The sequence below is a fragment of the Kogia breviceps genome, chromosome 3 (assembly GCF_026419965.1).
Source record: "Kogia breviceps isolate mKogBre1 chromosome 3, mKogBre1 haplotype 1, whole genome shotgun sequence".
Taxonomy (NCBI): domain Eukaryota; kingdom Metazoa; phylum Chordata; class Mammalia; order Artiodactyla; family Physeteridae; genus Kogia; species Kogia breviceps.
In genome coordinates, this window is record NC_081312.1 from 65,019,880 (window position 1) to 65,047,577 (window position 27,698).

Here is a 27,698-nt window from a genome sequence, read left to right on the forward strand (position 1 = left end):
GAGGCCCGCATACCGCAAAAAAAAAAAAAAAAAAAAAAAAAGATCTTGTTGTGATTTATGTCATAGAGTGTTCTTCCTATGTTTTCCTCTAAGAGTTTTGTAGTGTCTGGTCTTACATTTAGATCTTTAATCCATTTTCAGTTTATTTTTGGTATGGTGTTAGGGAGTGTTCTAATTTCATTCTTTTACATGTAGCTGTCCAGTTTTCCCAGCACCACTTATTTGAAGAGACTCTTTTCTCCACTGTATATCCTTGCCTCCTTTGTCATAGATTAGTTGACCATAGGTGCGTGGGTTTATCTCTGGGCTTTCTATCCTGTTCCATTGATCTCTATTTCTGTTTTTGTGCCAGTACCATATTGTCTTGATTACTGAAGCTTTGTAGTATCATCTGAAGTCAGGGAGTCTGATTCCTCCAGCTCCTTTTTTTTCCCCTCAAGATTGCTTTGTCTGTTCAGAGTTTTTTGTGTCTCCATACAAATTTTAAGATTTTTTGCTCTAGTTCTGTAAAAAATGCCATTGGTAATTTGATAGGGATTGCATTGAATCTGTAGATGCTTCGGGTAGTATAGTCATTTTCACAATACTGAGTCTTCCAATCCAAGAAATGGTATATCTCTCCATCTGTTTGGATCATCTTTGATTTCTTTCACCAGTGTCTTATAGTTTTCTGAGTATAGGTCTTTTACCTCCTTAGGTAGGTTTATTCCTAGGTATTTTATTTTTTGTTGCAATGGTGAATGGGATTGTTTCCTTAACTTCTCTTTCTGATCTTTCATTGTTAGTATATAGGAATGCAAGAGGTTTCTGTGCATTAATTTTGTATCCTACAACTTTACCAAATTCATTGCTTAGCTCTAGAAGTTTTCTGGTGGCATCTTTAGGATCATCTATGTATAGTATCATGTCATCTGCAGACAGTAACTGCTTTACTTCTTTTCCAATTTGGATTCCTTTTATTTCTTTTTCTTCTCTGATTGCCGTGGCTAGGACTGCCAAAACTATGTTGAATAATAGTGTCGAGAGTAGACATCCTTGTATTGTTCCTGATCTTAGTTGGAAATGCTTTCAGTTTTTCACTGTTGAGAATAATGTTTGCTGTGGGTTTGTTGTATATGGCCTTTATTATTTTGAGGTAGGTTCCCTCTATGCTCACTTTCTAGAGAGTTTTTTTATCATAGATGGGTGTTGAATTTTGTCAAAAGCTTTTTCTGACCCGCGAGCCAGAGAGGCTGCGTGACTCAGCCCGGCTCCCCGCCCACCTGCCCGAGCCCTTGCGACCCCAGCTGGGATCCCACCTGCCAGCTGGCTGGCCCCCTCACAGGGGTCCTGCTGCTGACCCGTGCCTGCGACCAGGAGGTTGCGCAGCCATGGGCTGCCTGGTCGGGAGTGTGGCTGCGCTGCTGCTTGGGCTGCCCGTGGACTGCACAGAGGTCCAAAAGCATTGCTGGTATTTTGAAGGACTCTATCCAACATATTATATGTCTTTGGTCATGGGGTTACAGGGCCTCCCCAGAAGGAAACCACTGTAATTCTGCCCACAGGATGTGTAGCAAACAGATGCCGCCCTTACGAGGACTGCTGTGGCTCCAGGTGCTGTGTGCAGGCCCGCTCCATATAGAGGCCATGGTACTTTTGGTTCCTCCTGATGATGGGCGTGCTCTTCTGCTGTGGTGCCGGCTTCTTCATCCAGAGGTGCATGTAACCCCCGCCTCTGATCGAGGAGCTGGCATTCAATGTGTCTTACACCAGGCAGCCCCCGAACCCCACTCCAGGAGCCCAGTAGCTGGGGCTGCCGTTTTACACTGATCCTGTTGGGAACCCTGTGGCGATGGCTTTCCAGGTCCAACCCAACTCACCTCAGGGAAGCACAGCCTACCCACCACCCCCTTTCTACTGCAAAACACCACTGCCCCCATATGAACAGGTGGTGAAGGCCAAGTAGCTGGGAGCTGCCTGGCACCTGCCCGTGCAACTGGCTGGGGAGGCCGGGAGAGGCTGTCACTCGCCCTCCCTGTCCCCATCACTGTTCACTTCCAGGAATGGTCTTATGAGCCACTAAAGGCAAATTCCTTTTTGATATCTTCAAAGCAAGCACAGCTTCCTTTCAAGTTTTACTTGGAGGACGAATATTTGAATTCACCCCGTGTCTCCTCTGTTGCTTCTGTTTCCAATGTAATCTGTGCTCTGGCCGACTGGAGAGTCCCGAGGGTTGACCCCCTAGGGTGGTATGCCCAGACCCTCAGGGGAGAGACCCCGGCAGAAGGTGAGGCAGGGCACGTGCAGGTGAGTACGCGTGAATGTGAGGAGGGGCCCTGGCCGCCCGGAAGGCCCCGCACACGGCAGGCGGCCCCTCTGAAACGAGGCCCCACAGGGCCAGCTGTGTGAGCCCCATGCCCGACAGTCTTCCTCTTCAAAAAGCTGTCAGAGAAACAGGCGTTGGCGGCGCAGCCTCTGAGCGCTCTCTTCTCCATCCACTTCCTAAAGACCAGAGCTGCCCTCTGCACAGCCGGGGCTGGGAGACCCCTGGGTACGGCTTGCACCTCAAGGAGATGGGGATCCGGAATGAGGTCAAAGTGATGTCTATAGTTATCTGAAAATCACTAAGGAAAGTTATTTAAATTCTTGGGAAATTGCCCCCTGCCTCAAACCTGACATTGCATTTGATGAGCTCTTGGTCTGACTTGGGGAAAAAAAAGTTTGAGCCCTTTTTAGTGTGTCCTCTGGAAGGTGGTGTGGAGTCCTGTCCTGAGGTCAGACTCAGAGTCCTTCCTGGATGTCAGCAGCTCTCTGGCCTGTGATCACGGCCAGGCACCTCTGCGCCCTCCCCTGAGGTAGCTCTGATGGTGGGTTGTGATGGATGCTTTCAAAGCAGAGAGGCACATCCGGCTGGGAAGCCACATTAGCCTCTGGAGAGAGGTGTCCCAGCAGGGTGCAGTCAGTGGCTTAAGCCTGGGTTGGGCAGGCCTGAGCCCTGGCTGATTGATCTCAGCAGGTGTATGCAGGGCTCTGAAGAGGAGGAGCTTGCTAAGAAAAAGACGGGAACGCAAAACCCCAGAACTGCAGAGAGAGCTCTTCAAAAAGGACTGAATAGATTTCACTGAGGAGTTAATCAAAATTAGAATAAAGAAGATCTGGTTGGAAATGCAAACCCTGGCTCAGAAACCTCTCTGGCTCTGGAATCACAGATAGTCCTGGGGTTCTTAGGGGGCGGAGTCCTGCTCCTCTGCATAGTGATAATAACCATGATCATGATCGTGTATTTAAATCCAGACTGAGACCTGACAGGTCATGTATAGGAAGGGCAAAGATGTGTAGCCGAGACATGTAGGTCTCTGTATGTGTAGTGGTGGGGGGTGGGGGTAGGGAGCTTATTTTTGCAATGAACTAAACAGAGCCTCTTGAGAAGTTGTCACTCATTGAACTTGAGCATCAGGGCATCTCCACTGGCATGGATACTGAGGGTTTTCATTCCCTAGTCCTAGTCACCCTGTCCCTGCTCTACTGGGACACGTCTATCGAGTAGGAGTGAGGAATCAGGATGGGGCCCTGGTGACTTACCTTTTCTAAGGATGGAAAGTCTGGAAGCCTCCCCAGGAATTCCACGGGATGATCTTGGAGCCAGATGAACACCATGGAAACAGTCTGTGAACACAGATGCTGATGCCGGTGTCTTTGACCACCGAGTGTGACCTCTGAACTCCTGTCCCCAACTTCAGTACCTCCCGCACTCAAGTCCTTGATTCAAATGAGATAACAAGGTGCAACATTTGCTGTTCACAACCCAGGGCAAATACATGGGTCCAAAATTTCCTCTTCCTCCAGGTCGTTCGTTTTGCATTTTCAGGTCCAGTTTCTCCCTTTACTGTTGTGATGAGGAAGCACCCGAGAGCTGCCCCTGGACTTGGATTGGGTGCAGCTGAGTAGGCAACCAGATGTCCATCACAAAATTTTATCTTTTTGATAGCAAATGATCTTGAGACTGAATGATTTAGGTAGTGCTCAACAGTTTTACATTCATGTTTGTGTGAGATAAATTTTGTTTTCCCTTGAACCAGGGTGAGAATCCACTACTGTGGTCACTGACACTGTGTGTGGAAATTCCACAGTGACATTTCCTGCCCACTCTGTTTCCCCCGGTGCTGTCGGTGGACAGTGCCCACCACTTGGAGCCAGTCCAGCTCCTAGTGTGTGAAGTTCCATAGAGTTCCGTTGAGTGTGTGGCTAAGAGTGAACTGGGAGCAGATTGGTGCATGCTTTTCCTCTTGTAACACTTGGCTCATTTCTCTTTATTGTTCTTTTGATAGGGTCATGTTTCCTATGTAGGCAAAATAAAAATAAATTTGGGTGTGAAAAAAAAAAAGCTTTTTCTGCATCTATTGAGATGGCCATATGGTTTTTATTCCTCAATTTGTTAATATGGTGTATCACTTTGATTGATTTGCATATATTGAAGAATCCTTGCATCCCTGGGATAAATCCCACTTGATCATGATCCTTTTAATGTGTTCTTGGATTCTGTTTGCTTGTATTTTGTTGAGGACTTTTGCATCTATATTCTTCAGTGATATTTGTCTGTAATTTTCGTTTTTTGTAGTATCTATTTCTGGTTATGGCATCTGGGTGATGGTGGCCTTGTAGAATGAGTATGGGAGTGTTCCTTCCTCTGCAGTTTTTTGGAAGAGTTTGAGAAGGATGGGTGTTAGCTCTTCTCTAAATGTTTGATAGAATTCACCTGTGAAGCCATCTGGTCCTGGACTTTTGTTTGTTGGAAGATTTTTAATCACAGTTTCAATTTCATTACTTGTGATTGGTCTGTTCATATTTTCTATTTCTTCCCGGTTCAGTCTTGGAAGGTTATACCTTTCTATGAATTTGTCCATTTCTTCCATGTTGTCCATTTTATTGGCATAGAGTTGCTTGCAGTAGTCTCTGAGGATGGTTGGTATTTCTGCAGTGTCCATTGTAACTTCTCCTTCTTCATTTCTAGTTTTATTGATTTGAGTCCTCTGCCTTTTTTTCTTGATGAGTCTGGCTAAAGGTTTATCAGTTGTGTTTATCTTCTCAAAGAACCAGCTTTTAGTTTTATTGATCTTTGCTATTGTTTTCTTTGTCTCTATTTCATTTATTTCTGCTCTGATCTTTAAGATCTCTTTCCTTCTACTAACTTTGGGTTTTGTTTGTTCTTCTTTCTCTAGTTCCTTTAGGTGTAAGGTTAGATTGTTTATTTGAGATTTTTCATTTCTTGAGGTAGGATTGTATTGCTATAAACTTCCCTCTTAGAACTGCTTTTGCTGCATCCCGTAGGTTTTGGATCATTGTGTTTTCATTTTGTCATTTTTATCTAGGTATTTTTTGATTTCCTCTTTGATTTCTTCTGTGATCTCTTGGTTATTTAGTAACGTATTGTTTAGCCTCATTGTGTTTGTGTTTTTTACGTGTTTTTCCCTGTAATTGATTTCTAATCTCATAGTGTTGTGGTCAGAAAAGATGTTTGATATGATTTCAGTTTTCTTAAAATTACTGAGGCTTGATTTGTGACCCAAGATGTGATCTATCCTGGAGAATGTTCCATGTGCACTTGAGAAGACAGTGTAATCTGCTGTTTTGGGGTGGAATGTCCTGTAAATATCAATTAAGTCTATCTGGTCTTTTGGGTCATTTAAAGCTTGTGTTTCCTTATTAATTTTCTGTCCATTGGTGTAAGTGAGGTGTTAAAGTCCCCCACTATTATTGTGTTATGTCAATTTCCTCTTTTATAGCTGTTAGCATTTGCCTTATGTATTGAGGTACTCCTATGTTGGGTGCATATATATTTTAAATTGTTTTATCTTCTTCTTGGATTGATCCCTTGATCATTATGCATTGTCATTCCTTGTCTCTTGTAACATTCTTTATTTTAAACTCAAGTTTATCTGATATGAGTATTGCTACTCCAGCTTTCTTTGATTTCCATTTGCATGGAATATTTTTTTCCATCCCCTCACTTTCAGTCTGTATGTGTCCCTAGCTCTGAAGTGGGTCTCTTGTAGACAGCATATATACAGGTCTTGTTTTTGTATCCATTCAGTGAGCCTGTGTCTTTTGGTTGGAGCATTTAATCCATTCACAGTTAAGGTAATTATTGATATGTATGTTCCTATTATGATTTTCTTAATTGTTTGGGTTTGTTTTTGTAGGTCTTTTTCTTCTCTTGAGTTTCCCACTTAGATAAGTTCCTTTAGCATTTGTCGTAGAGCTGGCTTGGTGGTGCTGAATTCTCTTAGCTTTTGCTTGTCTGTAAAGCTTTTGATTTCTCTATAGAATCTGAATGAGATCCTTGCTGGGTAGAGTAATCTTGGTTGTAGGTTCTTCCCTTTTATCACTTTAAGTATATCATGCCACTCCCTTCTGGTCTGTAGAGTTTCTGCTGAGAAATCAGCTGTTAACCTTTTTGGAGTTCCCTTGTATGTTATTTGTTGTTCTTCCCTTGTTGCTTTTCATAATGTTTCTTTGTCTTTAATTCTTGTCAGTTTGATTACTATGTTTCTCAGCCTGTTTTTCCTCAGGTTTATCCTGCCTGGGACTCTGTGCTTCCTGGACTTGGGTGGCTATTTCCTTTCCCATGTTAGGGAAGTTTGTGACTGTAATCTCTTCAGATATTTTCTTGGGTCCTTTCTCTGTCTCTTCTCCTTCTGGGACCCCTATAATGTGAATGTTGGTGCATTTAATGTTGTCCCAGTGGTCTCTTAGGCTGTCTTCATTTGTTTTCATTATTTTTTCTTTATTCTGTTCCGCAACAGTAAATTCCACCATTCTGCCTTCCAGGTCACTTATCCGTTCTTCTGCCTCAGTTATTCCGCTATTGATTCCTTCTAGTGTAGTTTTCATTTCAGTTATTGTATTGTTCATCTCTGTTTGTTTGTTCTTTAATTCTTCTAGGTCTTTGTTAAACATTTCTTGCATCTTCTCAATCTTTGCCTCCATTCTTTTTCTGAGGTCCTGGATCATCTTCACTATCATTATTCTGAATTCCTTTTCTGGTAGGTTGCATATCTCCACTTCATTCAGTTTTTTTTCTGGGGTTTTATCTTGTTCCTTCATCTGGTATATAGTCCTCTGCCTTTCCATTTTGTCTGTCTTTCTGCAAATGTGGTTTTCATTCCACAGGCTACAGGATGGTAGTTCTTGCTTCTGCTATGTGCCCTCTGGTGGGTGAGGTAAGAGGCTGTCTAAGAGGCTTGTGCAAACTTTCTGATGGGAGGTCCTAGTGGTGGGTAGGGCTGGGTGTTGCTCTGGTGGGCAGAGCTCAGGAAAACTGTAATCCACTTGTCTGCTGATGGATGGGGCTGAGTTCATCCCTTTTGGTTGTTTGGCCTGAGACGATCCAGCACTGGAGCCTACAGGCCCTTTGGTGGGGCTAATGGACTCTGGGAGGGGTCACACCAAGGAGTACTTCCTAGAACTTCTGCTGCCAGTGTACTTAGACTACGAGTGAGCCACAGCCACCCCCCACCTCTGCAGGAGGCCCTCCAATACTAGCAGGTAGGTCTGGTTCAGTCTCCTATGGGGTCACTGCTCCTTCCCCCTGCGTCGTGATGCACACACTACTTTGTGTGTGCCCTCCAAGAGTGGAGTCTCTGTTTCCCCCACACCTGTTGAAGTCCTGCTGTCAAAATCCCGCTAGCCTTCAAAGTCTGATTCTCTGGGAATTCCTCCTCCTGTTGCCAGACCCCCAGGTTGGGAAACCTGATGTGGGGCTCAGAACCTTCATTCCAGTGGGTGGACTTTTGTGGTATAATTGTTTTCCAGTTTGTGAGTCACCCACCCAGTGGTTATGGTTTGTTGTGATTCTGGTGCTCTCACAAAAGGGAGTGAGTGCATGTCCTTTTACTCTGCCATGTTGAACCAATCTCTACGCAGTCTTTTGACAGCACCCATGGCTACCTCTTGCTGGTACATACATGGAAGAGAAGAGATGATTGACAGTTAACTTTAGAAATGGCTCCAGTTTGGGAACAAATTATTTTACTTAGTTTTCTGTACTTCTGATTCATCACAGAAGGAATCATGATGTCAATGCCTTGCGGGGTTTTAAAAGGTACCTACATATGCTCCCTTTCCATATTTCTCCTTTGTGGCAGCTTTAATGACAATTTGAGGGGCCTTCAGTTGAGCCAGGAGGGCTGCTGGACTTGGAAGAAAGAGAATGCTTTCAGGAATTATCCCCTCTCTCCTTTCCTGCCTCAGCTAAACCTGTCCATCTGATTAACACAATAATGATCAGCTTTTCCCCACCCGAATGAGAAGTATGGGTTCCAGGATGATGATCCTTTTGGTTTGCAAATCTTATGCAGATGAAGCCCTGAGGATTCCTGGCCCTCTCTGGATTGGCCCAGCTGGGTGCCCCACACTTTGTGAGATCTGCAGTGACTGAGGTTATGTCTTCTGGTCCTTTTTTATTTCTGATATTCACCAGGCCCTGGCCCAGCACCCCAGCACTGTGTACTTGGGGAAGTTTAGACCCAAGGGAGAGGCTATTCGGAAAGGATCTCAACAAACTAGCTGTAGCTAAAGCAAAGGAAAAGTTTCTAGAAACTAGGCAGTCTCCTGAAAGAATGTTACACCAGATTGTGTTGTCAAAATAAGATTCTCTCTCTCTCTCTCTCTCTCTCTCTATGTATCTATCTATCTATCTATATATATATATACGCACATATATATATAGCTGACTCACTTTGCTGTACACTTCAAATGAATACAACATTGTAAATCACTATACTTAAATTTTAAAAAATTTGGGAAAAAAGATCTCTGTGGGGAAAAATCCATTTTTTTTAAAAGGAAGAAAAGAAAAGGAAAAAGAGGCAAAAGATGGCTCAAACAACCTCTTTCCCTGAGCTCTCTGTCAAGAAGGATCATAGCACCAGCCAAAAGATTAGGGAGTTTGGACACCAATGGAGAGAGAGAAAGAGGTAAGGGAACTGTTTACCTTAGATCCACGGATCGGGACCGCAGTGAGGTTGTGTGGCTTTGTGAGTGCCATTTTATCAAATATCCAGAGATAGTCTCTTTGCTATTTCTGAGAATGAGATAAGGAAAGGAAGTCAGCTTTAAAATGACCACTTTGTCAAGAAAGAACAGAGAGAGTGGTATAAACATTTACCTTTTTCTTGCAGTTCTACAAAGCTCAACTAATTCCTTTGTATTTAACCGACTCATCTTGAAAATCTACCATGTCCCAGGCACTGCGACCTATATTCTTGACCTCTAAGGGTTCATAGTCTAGCGAGGGATAGAGAAAAATGACCAGATTGCACCAGAGGGGCCAAGTTTTGCCTGCACCGCTGTGACCTCTGCAGTGGGAGTTCTGGCCCAAAGGCTGGAATGCACAGCACTCATGCCATGAGACTCCACCTCTCATGTGCTATAACTGGGCCAGAGATGGGCACTGGATGGCTTGTTGGGGGTCTAGCTCTTACGTAACTCTAAGTTGAGCCAACCCAGTTTCTCACATGACAATTTGTAATTGGGCTGCTGAGAGACAAAGTCAGTTAGATGTGGGGAGCAAACTTGAAATTTACAGAGACTGGGGCTAAAGTCACCTCGAAGAGCCACACGCACCCAGAGAGTGATGAAGCAAAGGAAGACAGCCAGGGGACAGCATGGGATGACTTACAGATGGAGCAATACGAGAGAGTTTATTAGATGACTTTGAGTGATGGACAGTCACTTTCCTTCCCCGCCCTGGTTCCCAGCTCCAAATGCAGGAGGCTTAATTTCTCATCTCTGTGTCCTGTGAGATTGCAGTTCTTTAAAATAAATTCCTCTCTTCCTGAGTTTCTTATAATCAAAAGTTACCTGATTTTAATTCAAATTGTTATGGAGTAATGTATTCATTGCCTAGGACTGCCATAACAAATTACTACAACTGAGTGACTTAAAGCAACATAAATTTATTCTCTCACAGTTCTGGAGGCCAGAAGTCTCAGATCAAGGTGTCAGCATGGTTGGTTCCTTCTGGAGGCTCTGAGGGAGAATCTGTTCCATGTTTCTCTCCTAGCTTTGGGGATTTCAGTAATTCTTGGCATTCCTTGGCTTGTAGATCCAATCTCTGTCTTCATCTTCATTTGGTGTTCTCCCCACATGTCTCTGTGATTCTCTGTTTCTCTCTCTTAAATCCAAATCATTGGATTTAAGGCCCACCCTAATCCAGGATCATCTGTCTAGAGATCTTCACCTTGATTACATCTGCAAAGGCTCTTATTCCAAATAAGGTCACCTTCTGAGGTTCTGGGTGAATATATCTTTTGTGGGGGGGACGTCATTTAACCTACTACAAACAAGGTATGAATATCTTTATTGCTGGATTGCTCAACTGGTGGGCATGTGCTTAAATAAGCAACAAAGCAGGGGTCCAGAGAAAGATTTTTTTGAAAGAATATGATTTATTAAAAAAATGAAGCCCTTATGGAAAAAACTATGATTTAGGATTGCTTTTTTTTTTTTTTTTTTAATTTATTTTTGGCTGTGTTGGGTCTTTGTTGCTGCACGCGGGCTTTCTCTAGTTGCAGCAAGCGGGGCTACTCTTTGTTGCAGTGCGCGCGCCTCTCAGTATGGTGGCCTTTCTTGTTGCAGTGCACAGGCTCCAGGTGCGCAGGCTTCAGTAGTTGTGGCTTGCAGGCTTAGTCGCTCTGCAGCATGTGGGATCTTCCTGGACCAGGGCTCAAACCTGTGTCCCCTACATTGGCAGGTGGATTCCCAAACACTGCATCACCAGGGAAACCCCTAGGATTGCTTTTAATTTTAATTTTATACTGCAGTGGGAGAAAGAATTCATACTTTCAGTGCCTGGGGTCTCTAAATGTATTAACCAATGTAATTTGTGAATTATAAATAGTTCATGTGATTGGAAGGTAGGATGTAAGAGGGTTTATTGTTGTTGGTAGTGGTGGTTTTATTCTATTTTGTGTCTTACAATTTATTGAGGCCTCTGGTGACCTTAGCAGGAACAACCATCATATTGCTAACCTCAGTGGGTTGAGGTTAAGGAATGAATGGAGGTAAGAAGATTGCTAGTATGGATATCGTTTGCAAGAAGCTTGATTGTGAAGTGAAAGAAAGATTTAGGGGTCTCTGAGAGGTGGTCTGTCACCTCAGAAAGTTGATTAATAATCTGCTGTTTGTGTTTGAATGCTGCAATTAGCTTTAACCTCTCTCAGAACTTCTTAGGGATGGTATCCACTGATGATGTCTCTTAAACAGTAAAAACCAAAGTTGCAAACCAGGCCTCTGAAGTCCCCCCAGGCACCTTCATTCCTTGGGTAAAACAGTGCCTCACTGCTATGTTCACTTAATACCTTGACATAAAGAACACATATAGTAACCTGAGCATGCCAGGCCACTCACTCTTGCCCAGCCCAGGGGTGGGTCTGATTGGCCTTAAGCTAATCACATTCCTGTTGTCAGTGATTGATTTGGGAATGGGAATGTCACCCAATTTTGGCCAATCACACACGGCAGACTTCAGGGAAATGTTCCCTTGCTCCTAAGAAAGAGAACAAAATGAGCTGCTGTCTCTTTCTCAGGGTGTTTTCATGTCTGGAGAGGATACCTGGAAATGCCAAAGCCATCTTGCCATCAGCCTGAGAATGGACCCAATGACTGAGGATGGAGGAACACAAAATGGTAAGAGGCTGGATCTGTAATGACATGGCCAGGCTACTGACACTGCCTGTCCAACCCCCTACTCCTTGAGAACTAGTTACCGCAGTTCATGCATTTCCTTATTGTGAAAGGCTGTTTGAATCTGTTTCTATGACTTGAAGCCAAAAGCATCCTCACCAATGCAACTTGCTGTATAGTAAATATTCATTAAGTATACAACTTTATTTTAAAGCGATGACCACAGGAATAAAAGAGCCTGTTCCTTGTGACCCTGTTATGCACCAGGATTTGGAAAAGTAAAATATGCTATTCCTGTGGTCATCTCATAAGCCCAAAGTTATGCCATTCATTTGACTATGCCACTCAGATGGTAGAGGCTAAACTTCATTTCCTGGAAGATTAAGAAAAATCTAGTCCTGAGCTATCTGAGGGAAAGTAAACAATATTGTAAGACACAGGCAGGAAACCTTGTTTCCATGGATCACTGACCCAAAGGAAGAGTTACTTTAAGGAGATACATAAAGTTTAAAAAATTGAAGTATAATTCCTTTTAGTTAACGTTTTAAAAAATCAAACTAAGGTGCCACTGGCACATGAATAGAGAGATAAAACAGGACAGAAAATCAAGAAGTAGACCCAAAAACATATAGGAATTTAGCATATGATTAAGGTCTCATTACAAATAACTGGGAACACTGGATTTTTATCAGTGATGTTTGGACAACAGGGTAGTTAGCTGTAACAATAAATACGTAATTAAAATTGGAGCCGTACCTCAAATCTTACCAAATAAATTCCAGATGGGTTACAGATTTTAAATAGAAAAATATGAAACCATAAAAATAGGAAAAAACCATAAAAGATTTTCTTGTTGTAATTTATGACTGAAGAAAACCTTTAAATATATGACACAAATTATAGCAGTCATAAAATAAAAGATTGAAAAACTCAACCGTGTTTTTAAAAATGTATCCATGCAAAAACAATCATAGCTGAGTCAAAAGTCAACGGACAAATTAGGAAACATATTTTAAGTCATTGCTACACAATCAATAAGAAAAAAAACAATAATGCAATAGAAAAATGGGCAAAGGATGTTGCGTCATGTGACATGTATTTGCAATTTGGCAATATCTATCAAAATTACAAATACATAATCTTTGATTTAGCAATTCTATTTACAGGAATGATTTATAATAATTCTATTAGTAGCAATTCTATTAAATTACAGACATACTCCTATATGTGGAAACCACTTATTGACAGGTTAATCATTACAGCACTGTTTGTAGTATCAAAAAATTGGAAATAATGGAAATGATCATTAATGGGAGAGTTGTTAGACAAATGAAGATACGTTAACATAATGGATTGCTATTTATCATAAAAAAAGGTTGAAGAGGTCTTTGTGTACGAGTGTGGAATGATCTCTAAGATATGTGAGAAAAGCACAGTACAGAACAGAATAGTGAGTTATCATGTGTGTAAATAAAAGATGGTGAGGGGATGCCTTATACAAATTTGCTTATATATTTCTGCAAGGAAAAGTAGGAAGTTGATGATGCTGGTGCCTCTGAAAGGAGAACTGAGTGGCTGGAGCATGTAGGTGGGAGGGAGTCTTCACTGTATATTACTGAATGCTTTTTGAGTTGTGAACTATGTGAATGTATTACCTATTCCTGTTCCAAAATAAATAAATTACAGTTAAAAAGATATTTGAAAAGAGAAATAGAAAACCCTTAATGCTTTAAAAAATGAAAACTAAAAATGAATAACTGTAAATTGGATTCAGTAAATGCAGTACACTCATATCCAGGATGAGTAGAGCCTAGCATCTCTGCCACTATCTTCAGCCCTCTACCAACCTCAGGTAGACTGGGCCATGATTTGCCACCCTCAGCCCCATCTCCACCACTTCCCACTCCTCCCACCCCAGGTCAAGTTGTCTGCCTGGGATTCGCCTCTAGGCTTCTGTCTTCTTCACATCCAGGGCAGAGCACTAAGCCGAGGGCATCCTGCATTTCTCTGATGGGAGACCACTGATGGGAGCAATTATTTGTCTGAAGGGTGGAAGAATAGTTGAGACTCTTAAATTTGGCAAATTAGACTAAGGCAGAAGAAAACAAAGCAAGGGAGGAGGTTTTCACCTGTAGAGTAGTGTAATAGGGTGGGTGAGAGGAAATGGTAATAAATCACAGAAAGGAGGAGAACCATGTACTTGTCACACTTCGGCTGAATTTTTCTCTTCCCAGAGCTCCATAGTTGATGCCTTATTAACATCAGAGGGGATTTGATGCCTTGTCATATTCAGTCCTGACTATTGAAATGAAAAGGAGAGAAAATGAAAAATATGGAAAATGAAAACCAATTGCATTCTTTAATTTTAGTCATTCCATTCCTGGAGCATATTGAATACTACTTTGGGTTCTCTCATTGTTCAGGTTATAAATAACAAAGAGCGGAAGTATTTCACATTCCTAAAGAGTCTTTCATCTCAAAGGAACCAAGGTAATTCACTAATTCAGTTACCTGAACTACATTTGGTAATTATTTGAGGATCACTTCACCCAGGGGTGAATTTCAACGAGTTGTGTGACACAGCCAATAGTTACTTCATTCTCCAGTCAGTGAGGAAGAAAAATGAATAGCTAATGGGGATGTCCTCCTGAAGGATTTGCCCAGTGAAAACTTCAGGGAGATGGATGCTGAAAGAATGTAATTAACTGCCCCAAATTAATACCTCCAACCTTACTCAAGGTTTCCTGACCTCTTTACTAGAGGCAGGGTGGAGAGCTCTCTAGTAGCCGAGAGACCTGTGAACAGCAGTCACTCCATTACTGTATTTTTTGAGTGATAATAAATGGTTTTGTGTTTTTAATTTGTTCCCATGTATTCACTGTTAGGATATAGAAATACAATTAATTTTTCCATTGTTACAATTGATTTTTTATGTTGATCTTGTTATCAGTGAACTTGCTGAATGCACTTATTAGTTCAAGGATTTTTTTTTTTAAGATTCCTTGGGATTTCTATGTAGACCATAATGGCATCTGCAGATACGGGCAGTTTTAATTCTTCCTTTTGTATCTGTGTGCCTTTTATTTCTTTTTCTTGCCTTATTGAGTTGGCTAGATCATGGCTGAATAGTAGTGGAGGGAGCAGACATCTTTGCAGACATCCTTATCTTGGACCTGATCTTAGGAGGAAAGCATTCAGTCCTTTACAATTAAATATAAAGTTAGCTGTAAGTTTTTTTAAATGTTCTTTATCAAATTGAGATACTTTTCTGGGAGTTTTTGTCATGAATGGGCATTGAATTTTGATCAAATGCTTTTTCTATATCAGTTGATACAAACAGGTGACTTTTCCTCTTGAGTTTATTAGTATGATGGGTTACATTGATTGATTTGTGAACAGCAGTCATTCTAATACAATCTCATTTTAAAGTTATTTATAAGGAATAGTGTCTCAATCATGTGACCCTATTTTTGGGGGGAGAAAATGTGGGGGTAAGAAACTGGAGCTCTTCCAGCCAAGGGTGTGCAACTCAGTACACCTCACTGAATGCAGTGCCTTCCTTCTCTCTATTCTCTACTATCACCCAGAGGTCAGGAAAATGCTGCCAGCATGACAGCTGCCCAATACCCATTAGGTTGGTCATCAGACAGTGTACCGTAGAGGGTGGCCACTGCAAAAGCTTGTGTTTGTGGGAGCATGCTCACCAGTCACCACTGTCCAGAGAGAATGACCCTACTTCTTTTCTGCACATGAGTGCATTTTATCAGCAGAAGCTAAATCTAATCTAGAACCCTAGCAGAAAGGGAATTGGGAAAATAGGGTTTTATGCCTCTTCAGCCCCTGTGATCCAGGGGGGAGCATAGAATAAGGTGGAAATAGAAGCTGAGGACCAAGGGGCAGTATCTAGCCCTCCTCTCTGCCTCACTGAATCTGATAGAAGCCAGAGACCTTCCATCGTCTCTTCACAATTACTCTCTCTTAATTCTCTCTCTTAATTTTTAATGTCATCTTTCCTCTTTTATTTCTCCCATCACCATTCAAAAACCCACTCAGAAGGATGTATTTGCAGAAGTCTAACTGGGGTGAGAGAGTAGAGTGGAGAAAGAAAGCAGTAAGATGCAGCAAATCAAATATATTCTATTTTAATGATCTATTTGAATGAGTTGTGTTCATGTAATGTTTGAGAATATGAGAAAGGAAGGCAGACAGAGCCCAACTATCCCGAGAAGAGTCTGGATTTTGGCAGCTGGGTGTGGTTGAAGTGGGCACATGTGGGTTGGAGATCGGGTGCAGAGTGAGCAAGGGTTAAAGACAAGGGCTCATGAGGGATCTGCGGCTCAGGGATGCGATGTGACCCCACAAAGTGAGAGGAAGACAGATGCAGTCACGTTCAGAGAAACAGCTGGGGACTTGAGCGGAATAAGCTGCAGCTTGATTGGCAAGTCAAAGTTGAAATCAAGTCGGTTGGGAAAGAGAATTTGGAGTCAGGGTCTGGGGTTGCTCCTGGGACTCTGACTGTGTGAGAGCCAGCCCTCAGCTATTTCTGATTTGAGGTTGCAGAGTGTACAGGGGAGACATTTATAATCAGAGGGCCCTTCTTGTATCATTTTCTTGGGTTCTGAAGCTCCTTCTGTGGATGCGTATAGGGTTCAATCAGACAAAGGCTTATTTCCAAGGTCTCAAGAACTTTGTGGTTTGGCTCTTTCCCCAGGGCTCAGGTGAGATGTTCTGCTGAGAGACAGCTTGATTAGGAGTCAAAGTTGTATGAACGGCTCAGGACTTTTCTTTCTCCTCTCTCTCTCATTCTCTCTCCCTTCCTTCCTCCCTCTCTCCCTTGGTTCCCTTCCTTTCCCCTCTTTCTTTCCTTCCTTCCTTCTGTCCTTCCTTCCTTCCTTCCTTTTCTTCTTTCTTTCTTTCCTTTCTTTCTTTCTCTCTCCTCCTTTCTTTCTCTCTCTCTCTTTCTTTCTCCCCCTCCCTCTCTTCTTTTTTCTTTCTTTCTTTCTTTCGTTCTTTCGTTCTTTCTTTCTTTCTTTCCTTTCTTTCTCTCTCTTCCTTCTTTTCTCTCTCTCTCTCTCTTTCTTTCTTTCACCCCCTCCCTCCCTCCCTCCCTTCCTTCTTCTCTCTCTCTTTCTTTCCTTTCTTTCTCTCTCTTCCTTCCTCTTTCTTTCTTTCTTCCTTTCTTCCTTCCTTTCTTTCTTTCTTTTCTTTCTTCCTTTCTTTCTTTCTTCCCTCCCTCCCTCCCTCCCTCCCTCCCTCTCTTCCTTCCTTCCTTCCTTCCTTCCTTCCTTCCTCTCAGATGGTATCTTTTTTCCCATGTGGAAGACTACTGAACCCTTGGGTTAGTAAGTACACTGAGTCTGATGGATCTGAGAGTCCAGGGCTATGGGCAGTGACAGGAGCCACTTAGTGACAAGACACCTTCCTAATGGACATGACTCCTCAGCTCCCTTCAGTCTCTTTTTAACACCCCAGAGAGCAGCTGCTGCGTGACTCTCAGGCTCGTTAGTTATTCTTCAGGGGGTTAGAGGACAGCATGAAGACAGCGGAGCGACTGGTTTTATTCCTGCAGGGATCAGGGCACTGTCACTGCTTGTTGGCTCCAGACTGTTTCCCTAGGCTGGTCTACAAGTGTGGGCTATTGATTCCAAGAAGGATCCAATGGGCATCACTAGATCCATCAGCAATGTTGGAAAACTATCATCTCAGGAGCAGTGGTATGCACCAACTGTCCTTTTCACATATGATGGACTAAACATTTTTCTATGCCAGTGATTTTCAAATTATCTTAGCCTGTAAATTCTTTTTCTTCTGTTCCAAATGAAATCTTACTTGGAAACTCCATATAAAAATTAAATAGAAAAGGAACTGTTCTGATTGACTAGTGGTTAAGTTCAGATAGCCATGTATTCACCCCCTTACTCCTTTGACTACGTCTAAAATTTTTCTAGAATTTTAAAACAGTGTATTATGTGTTTTTTAATGCTGGTTGGTGCTCTTACTCACTTTTAAAAGGAAAGAAACTGAGGCACAAAGGGACTAAAGAACTTACTTTGCCAAGATCATGCCATGAGTTTGAATCAGTCAGGAACTGTACTCAGCTGATCTGAAAATTGGTTTAAATAAGATAGGGCCTTCTTTTCCTCTCATCTAACAAGAAGCAGGCAGTGTAGGGCTGATGTGGCAGTGCATGAGGCTTTGGGGGACCCAAGCTCCTGGCAACTCGCCATCCCACAATCCCTAGGATGGATCCTCATCTCATGTTTATAGTATGGCTTCTGGAGCTCCAGCCATCTAGCATCTGGAAGATGTAGAAAGGGGAAAGACAGAACGGTCCTGTCAGCCGAGTCAGTCCCTGTAAAGGGGGCTTTCTGTAAAGCCTCAATAACTTCTACTTACATCTCAAGTAATTCATAAAACAAATTTAGGCTGGGAATCCTGTCACTCCCAGCAATATAGGAGCTCTGCCAGTGAGGAAGGGGAGAATCTCTATTGGGTGGGGAATCTGCCACAAATATGATGCCCGTAACCTCTAGTGCGCACATAGCCTGGTTTGTCCTGATTGCAAACAATCTGCCTACAAAGTCAATACTTCAGCACCTAAATGTATGTTTTTCCTATTCAGAAAAGCCTCAAATATCCTTTGTTAGGTTCATGTGTCCTGAGTTAATTTAGAAAATGAAATAACCTAATAAATAAAATGACCTGATTTGTCGTTTGGTCAAATTGCTTGACACATGTAATGTTTTAAAATATATACTGGACATGTTTTCGATTCTCTTCAGGTGGCAGGTGGGAAGGGGTAGGTTAGTAATATGTGGGGTTTGTGACCAAGAGTGGGAGTCAGATTATCCTTCAGGGCATGCTTATCCCCACCCTTTGACCCTTGACCACACGAGGGTCTCTACCAGTTTCTCACTGAGGCATTACCATCACCCACCTGCTTCCATGTCCACCTTACATGGGTGACAGGGGCACGATGGGTGCACAGGAAGCCACCAGTGCCTGTGGTGTGATGTGGAGGACAAATACTGCACCTGGATGAAGAAGAGCTGGATTCAGCTCTGCCCCTTAGGCCGCTTCATTCTCCAGGCCTCAGTTCCCCCTTCAGGAAAGAGGGGATTGCACTAGATGAGCTCTGTGGACACTTCCAAGTCAAACACTGATGTTGTGTCTTCTGTTCCTATCCCCTTCCTTCGTCCTCACTTGGATTGGAATGTGACATAACCAGTGCTGCCAACTGGGCAAGAACTCTTAGAAGTCATCTGTCCCTTTTCTTCTACCAGAAAGAATCATAATAGAAACCAGCCTGTTTTCTTTAAGTTTCACTGAAGAAGGCTTGTCTTGTGGACCCTAGTAAGTTTTCCTAATGTAGGTCTTTACCTAAAATGTCTCCAGTTGTAATTTATTGCCCGTTTGCTCTTGCCTTGTTGATTGTGTGGTTCGTGTCTGCTTGTTCGTAGGAAAACCAGGCAAAATCAAAATTGTCATAGGATAAAGAACTTTTCCAAAGGAAGATACAGGATCCAGATTGCTCATTGTCTATTCATGAGTTCACTTATTAGCTCATCCAGTCAATCAAAAAACCTGGGTGCCTGCTATATGCAAGTCACTGCACGGAAGAGGTGGGCTCCCACGCTGACCTGATCTATGTGGCCAATAAAAGTGCCCCCATGTGCTAGGCCCTGTCCCATATGTATAATATTCTTGTCTGATCTTCACAACAACCATATGGTGTAGGCATTTATCATGTGATTCTACTGCTTTCGTCTGCCCCCTCTTTTGACTGAAGAGGTGGCACAATACGCCCCCCACAATCATTTATTTACCTAATTTGGGGGACACCTATTATGTGCTAGGCCCTAGGGATATGGCCAAACAAAACAGAAAGGATTTATCTGACAGACCTGTCAATCTACTAATCATAGTGCCCTGCTTACTCCCAAGCACATGACCTAAGCCTGGCCCATCAAGGAACTTTGTGTCTTTTTTGACAGTGATTGGGCTGGAGGGTTGGAAGCATGACCCAAGTAGGGCCAGTTAGCATCATTCTATGCCACATGATCCAATTCTGGTTGCTGAAAAAGAGAGGGCTTCTCTTTATTCATTTGAGCCTTAGATTCAGATGTGTGTGCTACCTATTCCACTGTTATAGTTGCCAGCTTCATAAGTCAATAAAATCGTTTTTGGCTTAAGCTGTTAGTTTGAACCACAATAAAATTGCCATTTTTGCAGATTGGATGTCAACAATTTCATCTGGTTTAATTTAATGACTTGATTTTCTGCTGCCTGCAATTGAAGGAGTCCTGACAAATATGGTGGTATTGTTACCTCCAACTTAGATGAGGAAAGTGAGGCTTGGAGTATTCATTAGCCCAAGGTCATTCAGCTACTCAGGATAGTGAGAACTGAAACCCAGGTAGCTTCAAAGTCTATGTTCTTTTTTTAAAAACTTTTTTTAAAAAATTAATTTATTTTATTTTATTTATTTTTGGCTGTGTTGGGTCTTTGTTGCTGTGCACGGGCTCTCTCTAGTTGCGGCGAGCGGGGCTACTCTTTGCTGCGGTGCGTGGGCTTCTCATTGCAGTGGCTTCTCATGTTGCAGAGCACAGGCTCTAGGAGCATGGGCTTCAGTAGTTGTGGCTTGCAGGCTCAGTAGTTGTGGCACATGGGCTTAGTTGCTCCATGGCATGTGGGATCTTCCTGGGCCAGGGTTCAAACCCGTGTCCCCTGCATTGGCAGGTGGATTCTTAACCACTGCGCCACCAGGGAAGCCCAAAGTCAATGTTCTTGATTGCTCTGGTACGAGTCCCATAAAGTCAGGCAAGGGCTAGAGAGAAGAGACTCCTATTCAAGGGTGTTCCACAAATTGTTCACTACTGGTCCATGAGGAGGTGAGACATGCTGCACCAGGATATAACCCAGCTGTGTCACTAGCACACTCTTTAGTTCAGCTGATGATTTTTTAATAGCAAGATTTTCTCAATGAAGTAAGCAAGTTGTTGATTTAGATTCTGGTGCCAGCTCCTTATACAGTACCCTCCTGGATTGACATCAGACATTTTTGGGGACCAGCACTTGGAGGAGCACTGGTATAGAGGACCCTTGGGTTTGCTGCCCATTTGACAACTATCCTCCAGTCTCTGGGGACTTGCACAGAAGCCATGTCTATGCCATGTGACCCCGACTCCCCCTTTTTGTTAGTCATAACTGATTTGTTCAGGTCATTTGTTTGAGCGCAGCTGGACCAACCAGATTTTCTTGTCTAAGAACATGGAATCTTAAAAGGGAAACAAAGGAACCAGGAGATGTTAGTCTCAGAGCTACAAAAATAGCAGAATAAGCCCAGAAGCTCTTGTTTTCACATCTCCGGAATTGTTGTTGTTCTTGCGCTTCTGAGGCACAGCTATTCAAGTCATCCCTACCTTTTATAAAATTGCTAATATCCTTTCAAGTAAATTCCCTTTTGTCTTAAGCTAGTCCAGAATTGGTTTTGAGAGAACTTAAGAAATACTGTTGAAGAATATAGGGAAGACCACATGTTCATGACTCAAGATTCTGTTTATAATATCAATTATTTGCTAGATTATATGAGAGTGTCCCTAACAATTCTAGGTCTCAGTATTAGCTGAAAACATTGGTACCTGAGTTGGGGCCCACTTCGACGTGGAGACAAAGATGTACATCGTCAATTACCCCTGGTAACTAAAGACTCTGATACAGACTGAACATCTAAATTAAAGCAGATAAATAATAAACCTTTGTCCATTTAACTGTAGATGAATAGAACCCAAATGAATGAATCTACTCATTGCTAACATTAGAAACATTACTATTTTAGGGCTACAGCACTATCTGCCATCTAGTTGGCTTTAAAAGAAGAAAGACCATTTGCTCTGGGAAAACAAGCATCTCAACCAGCTAAATTCAAACAACAGGTTCTTGAATTCAGCTTGGTTTCAGGGAGAAAAATATGATGGAGACACAAGCTGAATCCTCTTATGACTTGGCCATAACTTTTTAGATATAATATTTGATTTTTTAAAAGAAATAATATTTGGATGTCTTCTGAGACCATCTCACTATTTGAAATTGCAAGTCCTGATAGAGGCAGCTCCTTCAAGCTTGGTGAAGGAAGCAGTGAAAATGGAACTTTGAAGATGCATCTTTAGCAGCTGGAAGGGGGCTTCCTGGAGTGATGGCAGGAGGAGAAAGGGAGCAGGCACAACATGCCTGCTGCTTTTACCTCAGTTGAGGAAAACCAGTGCTGGATGGTGTTGGGAGAGGCTTCACAAGCTTGATACTTTCATCATTTTTTTCTGAATCCAGACAGCTGTCTGCTACATTTTTACCTAAACCCTCTGTGATCTTGGTTCTGAATGGCTTAATCTATTTTTAAAGGGTATCCAAATGTGATTAAGATAATTCTTGCGTTCTTTTGCTCTTTCTATTTAAAAATTAAAGTGCTTATAGTAATAGATATCTCTGCCCGTATAGCCAAGAGGATCATCTACAAATGCTTTCTGAATAGAAAAAAAACTTGAACCTGAGATTCAAATATCTAACTCTCCACATTTAAAACCTCTTCTAGACAGTCTCTGTTTAAAATCTAGTGATTTATGTGCAGAGTTCTTTTTTCTTAATTGTATTGCTATACATATATTAGATATAATCTGTAAGACTCTCAACATGATATCATATATCCAGTATTTTTTATTGTACTAAATTTCAGGGCTAATTTAAGTCTAAACTCTTTATTTTAGAAAATCAGTAACAGCAACTAATTAGCACATCTCATTCTGGATGTATTTGCCAACCAATTTCAGAGACTCATTTGCCTGTTAAGAGATTTTATTGAACACCAGCACCATAGACTCTCCTGTTTTTGTAGTAAACAGCTCATGCTTATTATCTTATTACAGGAATGCCACTGGTTAAATCAGGCTCTGAATATAAATAGCCATATTACTGCCATCAGGCATCAATGTTTATTTAGTGGCTGTGAGTCATGCATACCTCTTTGATCGGGTTTGGAATTAGCCGTTGCAGTTTTTGTTCAAAGAGGTTATTTGCAAAGGCTACAGAAGTATCAGTTAGATTAAACATGAAATTAATCAGTGTGGAATTTTATCAGCCATTTCTGCCACCAAACACCAGGTGTCAAGAGCATGTGCAAATGAGGGCTGAACATAATGAAGCTGGGGGACAGCTTGGTAGGGAGATCAGAATTGATTCCAAGAGGTCTACCATGCTCAGGGAGGAAAGATGGAGGGAGGCTGGAAGGAAGGAAGGAAGGAAGGGAACAATGAAGGCTTAGCATATCACCTGGAACTCCTTGGCGGTTTCACGTGGCATATCGTATATCCCAGTATATGGAATGCAAGTCAGGTGACCTGAGTTAGCCTGAGTTCTGCTCTGCCCTTCCTAGTGATCTTTGGAAAAGTACTGAATGCATACATGCATTACACAGCAAACATGCATTACAAAGCATACATATATAACATATAACAAACTTGCACAAAAGCAGAGGAAAGCTCATTTTCCATCTCAACATGTCTTTAGACTAAAAATATCAGAGAGAGATAGACCCAAGATAGTTTTCTAATGGTTTTAGTTGATGAAACTCTGTTGGTGGAGGAAATGTGGCCCTTTAATTGGAGGGCTCACTTAAACTGGGTCCATTCATTTATACAACATTTAGTGGATACACCAGCTTGTCAGGCACATGTGCTGAGAGAGGCCTGTGAATAATTATAACATGCCATGTTTAGTACTATGATGATTGCCGCTATAAATTCCTGGTGACCACATTCTCAACCTGGACTTCATCACTGCTCAGCAATTCTATAGCATTTCACTGGGTGGTTCTCCCAGCCACTGTCCCCACTGCCTATTTCTAACATTCCCCACTGTCTTCAAGCTTCTGACTCTCAGCTTCCAGTTCCTCTTACTCTCAGTAGATGATCTAACCTTCCCTACAGTGAAAATAAATTTTACCTACATTCACACTCATTCTCTCCTTCTCCCTCATTCTCATCACAGGTAATGTCTTTCCTCTTATAACAGACAATTGTTCTACCTGTGATTTGGATTCCATTTCTTCTCAAGGTCTCTTTATCATCCAGAATCTTCCATTCTTCCCTCTCAACTAGCTCTTTCTCATCAGCATATAAAAATGCTTAGTCTTTTGAAATTTAGAAAATCTTCCTTTGAAGAACTACAGAATCAACTGGAAAACAAGGTGAGGGGACTGAAAGTGAGGGGATGGAAAAAGATATTTCACACAAATGGAAACAACAAGAAAGTGGGGCTAGCAATACTCATATAATAAAATAGGCTTTAAAACAAAGGCCATAAAGCAAGATAATGAAAACCGTAATTCAAAAAGAGTCATGTACCACAATGTTCATTGCAGCTCTATTTACAATAGCCAGGACATGGAAGCAACCTAAGTGTCCATTGACAGATGAATAGATAAAGAAGATGTGGCACATATATACAGTGGAATATTACTCAGCCATAAAAGGAAACAAAATTGAGTTATTTGTAGTGAGGTGGATGGACCTAGAGACAGTCATACAGTGTGAAGTAAGTCAGAAAGAAAAACAAATACTGTATGCTAACACATATATATGGAATCTAAAAAAATTAAAAATAAAAATGGTTCTGAAGAACCTAGTGGCAGGACAGGAATAAGGATGCAGACATAGAGAATGGAATTGAGGACACAGGAAGGGGGAAGGGTAAGCTGGGAAGAAGTGAGAGAGTGGTATGGACTTATATATACTACCAAATGTAAAATAGATAGCTAGTGGGAAGCAGCCGCATAGCACAGGGAGATCAGCTCCGTACTTTGTGACCACCTAGAGGGGTGGGAGGGAGATGCAAGAGGGAGGAGATGGGGGATATATGTATATGTATAGCTGATTCAATTTGTTATAAAGCAGAAACTAACACACCATTGTAAAGCAATTATACTCCAATAAAGATGTTAAAAAGAAAAAAAGATAATGAAGGACAGGTTATAAGATAAAGAAAGACAGTATATAATAATAAATGGGTCAATACAAGAAGAGGATATTAGACTTGTTAACATCTATGCACCCAATATGGGAGCACCTAAATATATAAAACAAATGCTAACAGAAATAAAGGGAGGAATTGATAGGAATACAACAATAGTGGGAGCCTTTAACACCTCACTGACATCAATGGACACATCTTCCAGAGAGAAAATCAATAAGGCAACAGAGCTTCTAAATGATGCAATAGAACAGACTTAATTGATATCTACAAGACACTACATCCAAAAAAATCTCAGAATACACATTCTTTTCAAGTGTGCATGGAATGTTCTCTAGGATAGACCACATACTAGGTTACAAAACAAGTCTCAACAAATTTAAGAGGATAGGAATTATTTCAAGCATCTTTTCTGACCACAATGGTATGAAACTAGAAATCAACCACAGAAAGAAAAACGGGAAAAGAACAAACACATGAAGACTAAGCCACATGCTACTAAAAATCCAATGAGTCAACAATAAAATAAAAGAAGAAATCAGAGAATACCTTGAGCCAAATGAAAATGAAAACACAACCTTACAAAATCTGTGGGATGCAGCAAAAGCAGTTCTAAGAGGGAAGTTCATAGCAACACAGGCCTTCCTCAAGAAACAAGAAAAACATCAAGTAAACTGCCTAACCTACTACCTGCAATAATTAGAAAAATAAGAACAAACAAAACCCAAAGTCAGGAGAAGAAAGAAAATACTAAAGATCAGAGAGGAAAAAATAAAATAGAGATCCCCCCCCAAAAAAATGACAATAGGAAAAATCAAGAAAACCAAGAGCTGGTGTTTTGAAAAGTTAAACAAAATCAACAAACCTCTAGCCAGACTCACCAAGAAGAACAGAGAGAGGACCAAAATAAACAAAATAAGAAACAAAAGAGGAGAAATAACAACTGATACTGAAGAAATACAAAAGATCATAAGAGAACACTATCAACAGTTATATGCCAACAAATTGGACAACCTAGAAGAAATGGACAAGTTCCTGGAAACATAGCCTGCCAAAACTGAGTCAAGAAGAAACAGATAATTTGAATAAACCAGTCACTAGGAGTGAAATCTAAACTGTAATAAAAAACTCCCTGCAGACAAAAGTCTAGGACCGAACAGCTTTACTGGAGAATTTTACCAAACATATGAAGAAGAACTTACACCTATCCTTCTCAAATTCTTCCAAAAAATTGAAGAAGGGGGAACACTCCCAAATTCATTCTATGAAGCTACCCCCCCCACCCTGATACCAAAACCAGACAAAGACACTACCAAAAAAGATTATAGGCCAATATCTTTGATGAGTATAGCTGCAAAAATCCTCAACAGAATATTAGGAAACCAAGTCCAACAATGCATAAAAAGGATCATACAATATGATCGAGTTGGATTAATTCTAGGATCACAAGGATGGTTCAACATACGCAAATCAGGCACTTCCCTGGTGGTGCAGTGGTTAAGAATCTGCCTGCCAATGCAGGGGGACATGGTTTCAATCCCTGCTTCAGGAAAATCCCACATGCCACAGAACAACTAAATCTGTGAGCCACAATTACTGAGCCCACATGCCACAACTTCTGAAGCCCACACACCTAGAGCCTGTGCTCCACAACAAGAGAAGCCACCACAATGAGAAGCCTGTGCACCACAACGAAAAGTAACCCCTGCTCACCGCAACTAGAGAAAGCCCACACACACCAGCGAAGACCCAATGCAGCCAAAAATAAATAAATAAATAATAAATGGGGCTTCCCTGGTGGCGCAGTGGTTGAGAGTCTGCCTGCCGATGCAGGGGACGCGGGCTCGTGCCCCGGTCCAGGAGGATCCCACATGCTGCGGAGTGGCTGGGCCCGTGAGCCATGGCTGCTGAGCCTGCACATGTGGAGCCTGTGCTCAGCAACGGGAGAGGCCACAACAGTGAGAGGCCCATGTACCAAAATAAATAAATAAATAAATAAAATTTATTTAAAAATACATACACAAATCAATCAATGTGATACATCACATTAACAAAAGGAAAGACAAAAAACACATGATCCTCTCAATAGATGCAGAAAAAGCATCTGACAGAATTCAACATCCATTCACAATAAAAACTCTCACCAAAATGGGTACAGAGAGAATGTATCTCAACATAATAAAAGTCATTTATGACATACCCATAGCCAACTTAATACTCAACAGTGACAAGCTGAAAGCCTTGCTGCTAAATTCAGAACAAGAAAAAGATACCCACTCCCACCACTTCTATTCAACAAAGTAATGGACGTCCTAGCCACAGCAATCAGATAAGAAAAAGAAAAGGTATCCAAATTGGAAGAGAAGAGGTAAAACAGTCACTATTTGCAGATGACATGATACTCTATGTAGAGAACCTTAAAGTTTCCACCCAAAAACGATTAGAACTAATTAATGAATTCAGCAAGGTAGCAGGATACAAGATTAATATACAGAAATCAGTTGCATTTCCTTACACTAATGATGAAATATCAGAAAGAGAAAGTAAGAAAAAGCAGTCCCATTTAAAATTACATCAAAAAAAGAAAATATCTAGGAATAAAGGAGGTGACAGATCTATATGCTGAAAACTCTAAAACACAGATAAAGGAAATTGAAGATGATTCAAAGAAATGGAAAAATAATTCCATACTCTTTTAACCATTGTTAAAATGGTTACATTACCCAAAGCAATCTACAGGTTTAATGCAATCCCTATCAAAATACTGGTGACATTTTTCACAGAACTAGAACAAATAATCCTAAAATTTATATGGAACACAAAAGACCCAGAATTGCCAAAGCATTCCCAAGGAAAAAGCACAAAGCTGGAAGCATAACCCTTCCAGACCTCAGGCTATACCACAAAGCTACAGTAATCAAAACAGCATGGTATTGGCACAAATACAGATCAATGAAACAGAATAAAGAGCTTAGAAATAAACCCACACACTTATGGTCAATTAATCTCTGACA

General features: G+C 41.5%; 1 long non-coding RNA gene and 1 pseudogene across 1 annotated transcript in view; both read left to right on the plus strand.

The window, feature by feature from the left end:
- Positions 1–27,698, plus strand: part of LOC136793797 (uncharacterized) — a 182,175-nt gene that overhangs the window by 88,350 nt on the left and 66,127 nt on the right. Inside the window, exon 3 of the long non-coding RNA XR_010839579.1 lies at positions 11,568–11,667. This is a non-coding gene — a long non-coding RNA (uncharacterized lncRNA). The remainder of the gene's footprint in view (positions 1–11,567; positions 11,668–27,698) is intronic.
- LOC131752304 (WW domain binding protein VOPP1-like) lies at positions 1,371–1,945 on the plus strand (annotated as a pseudogene).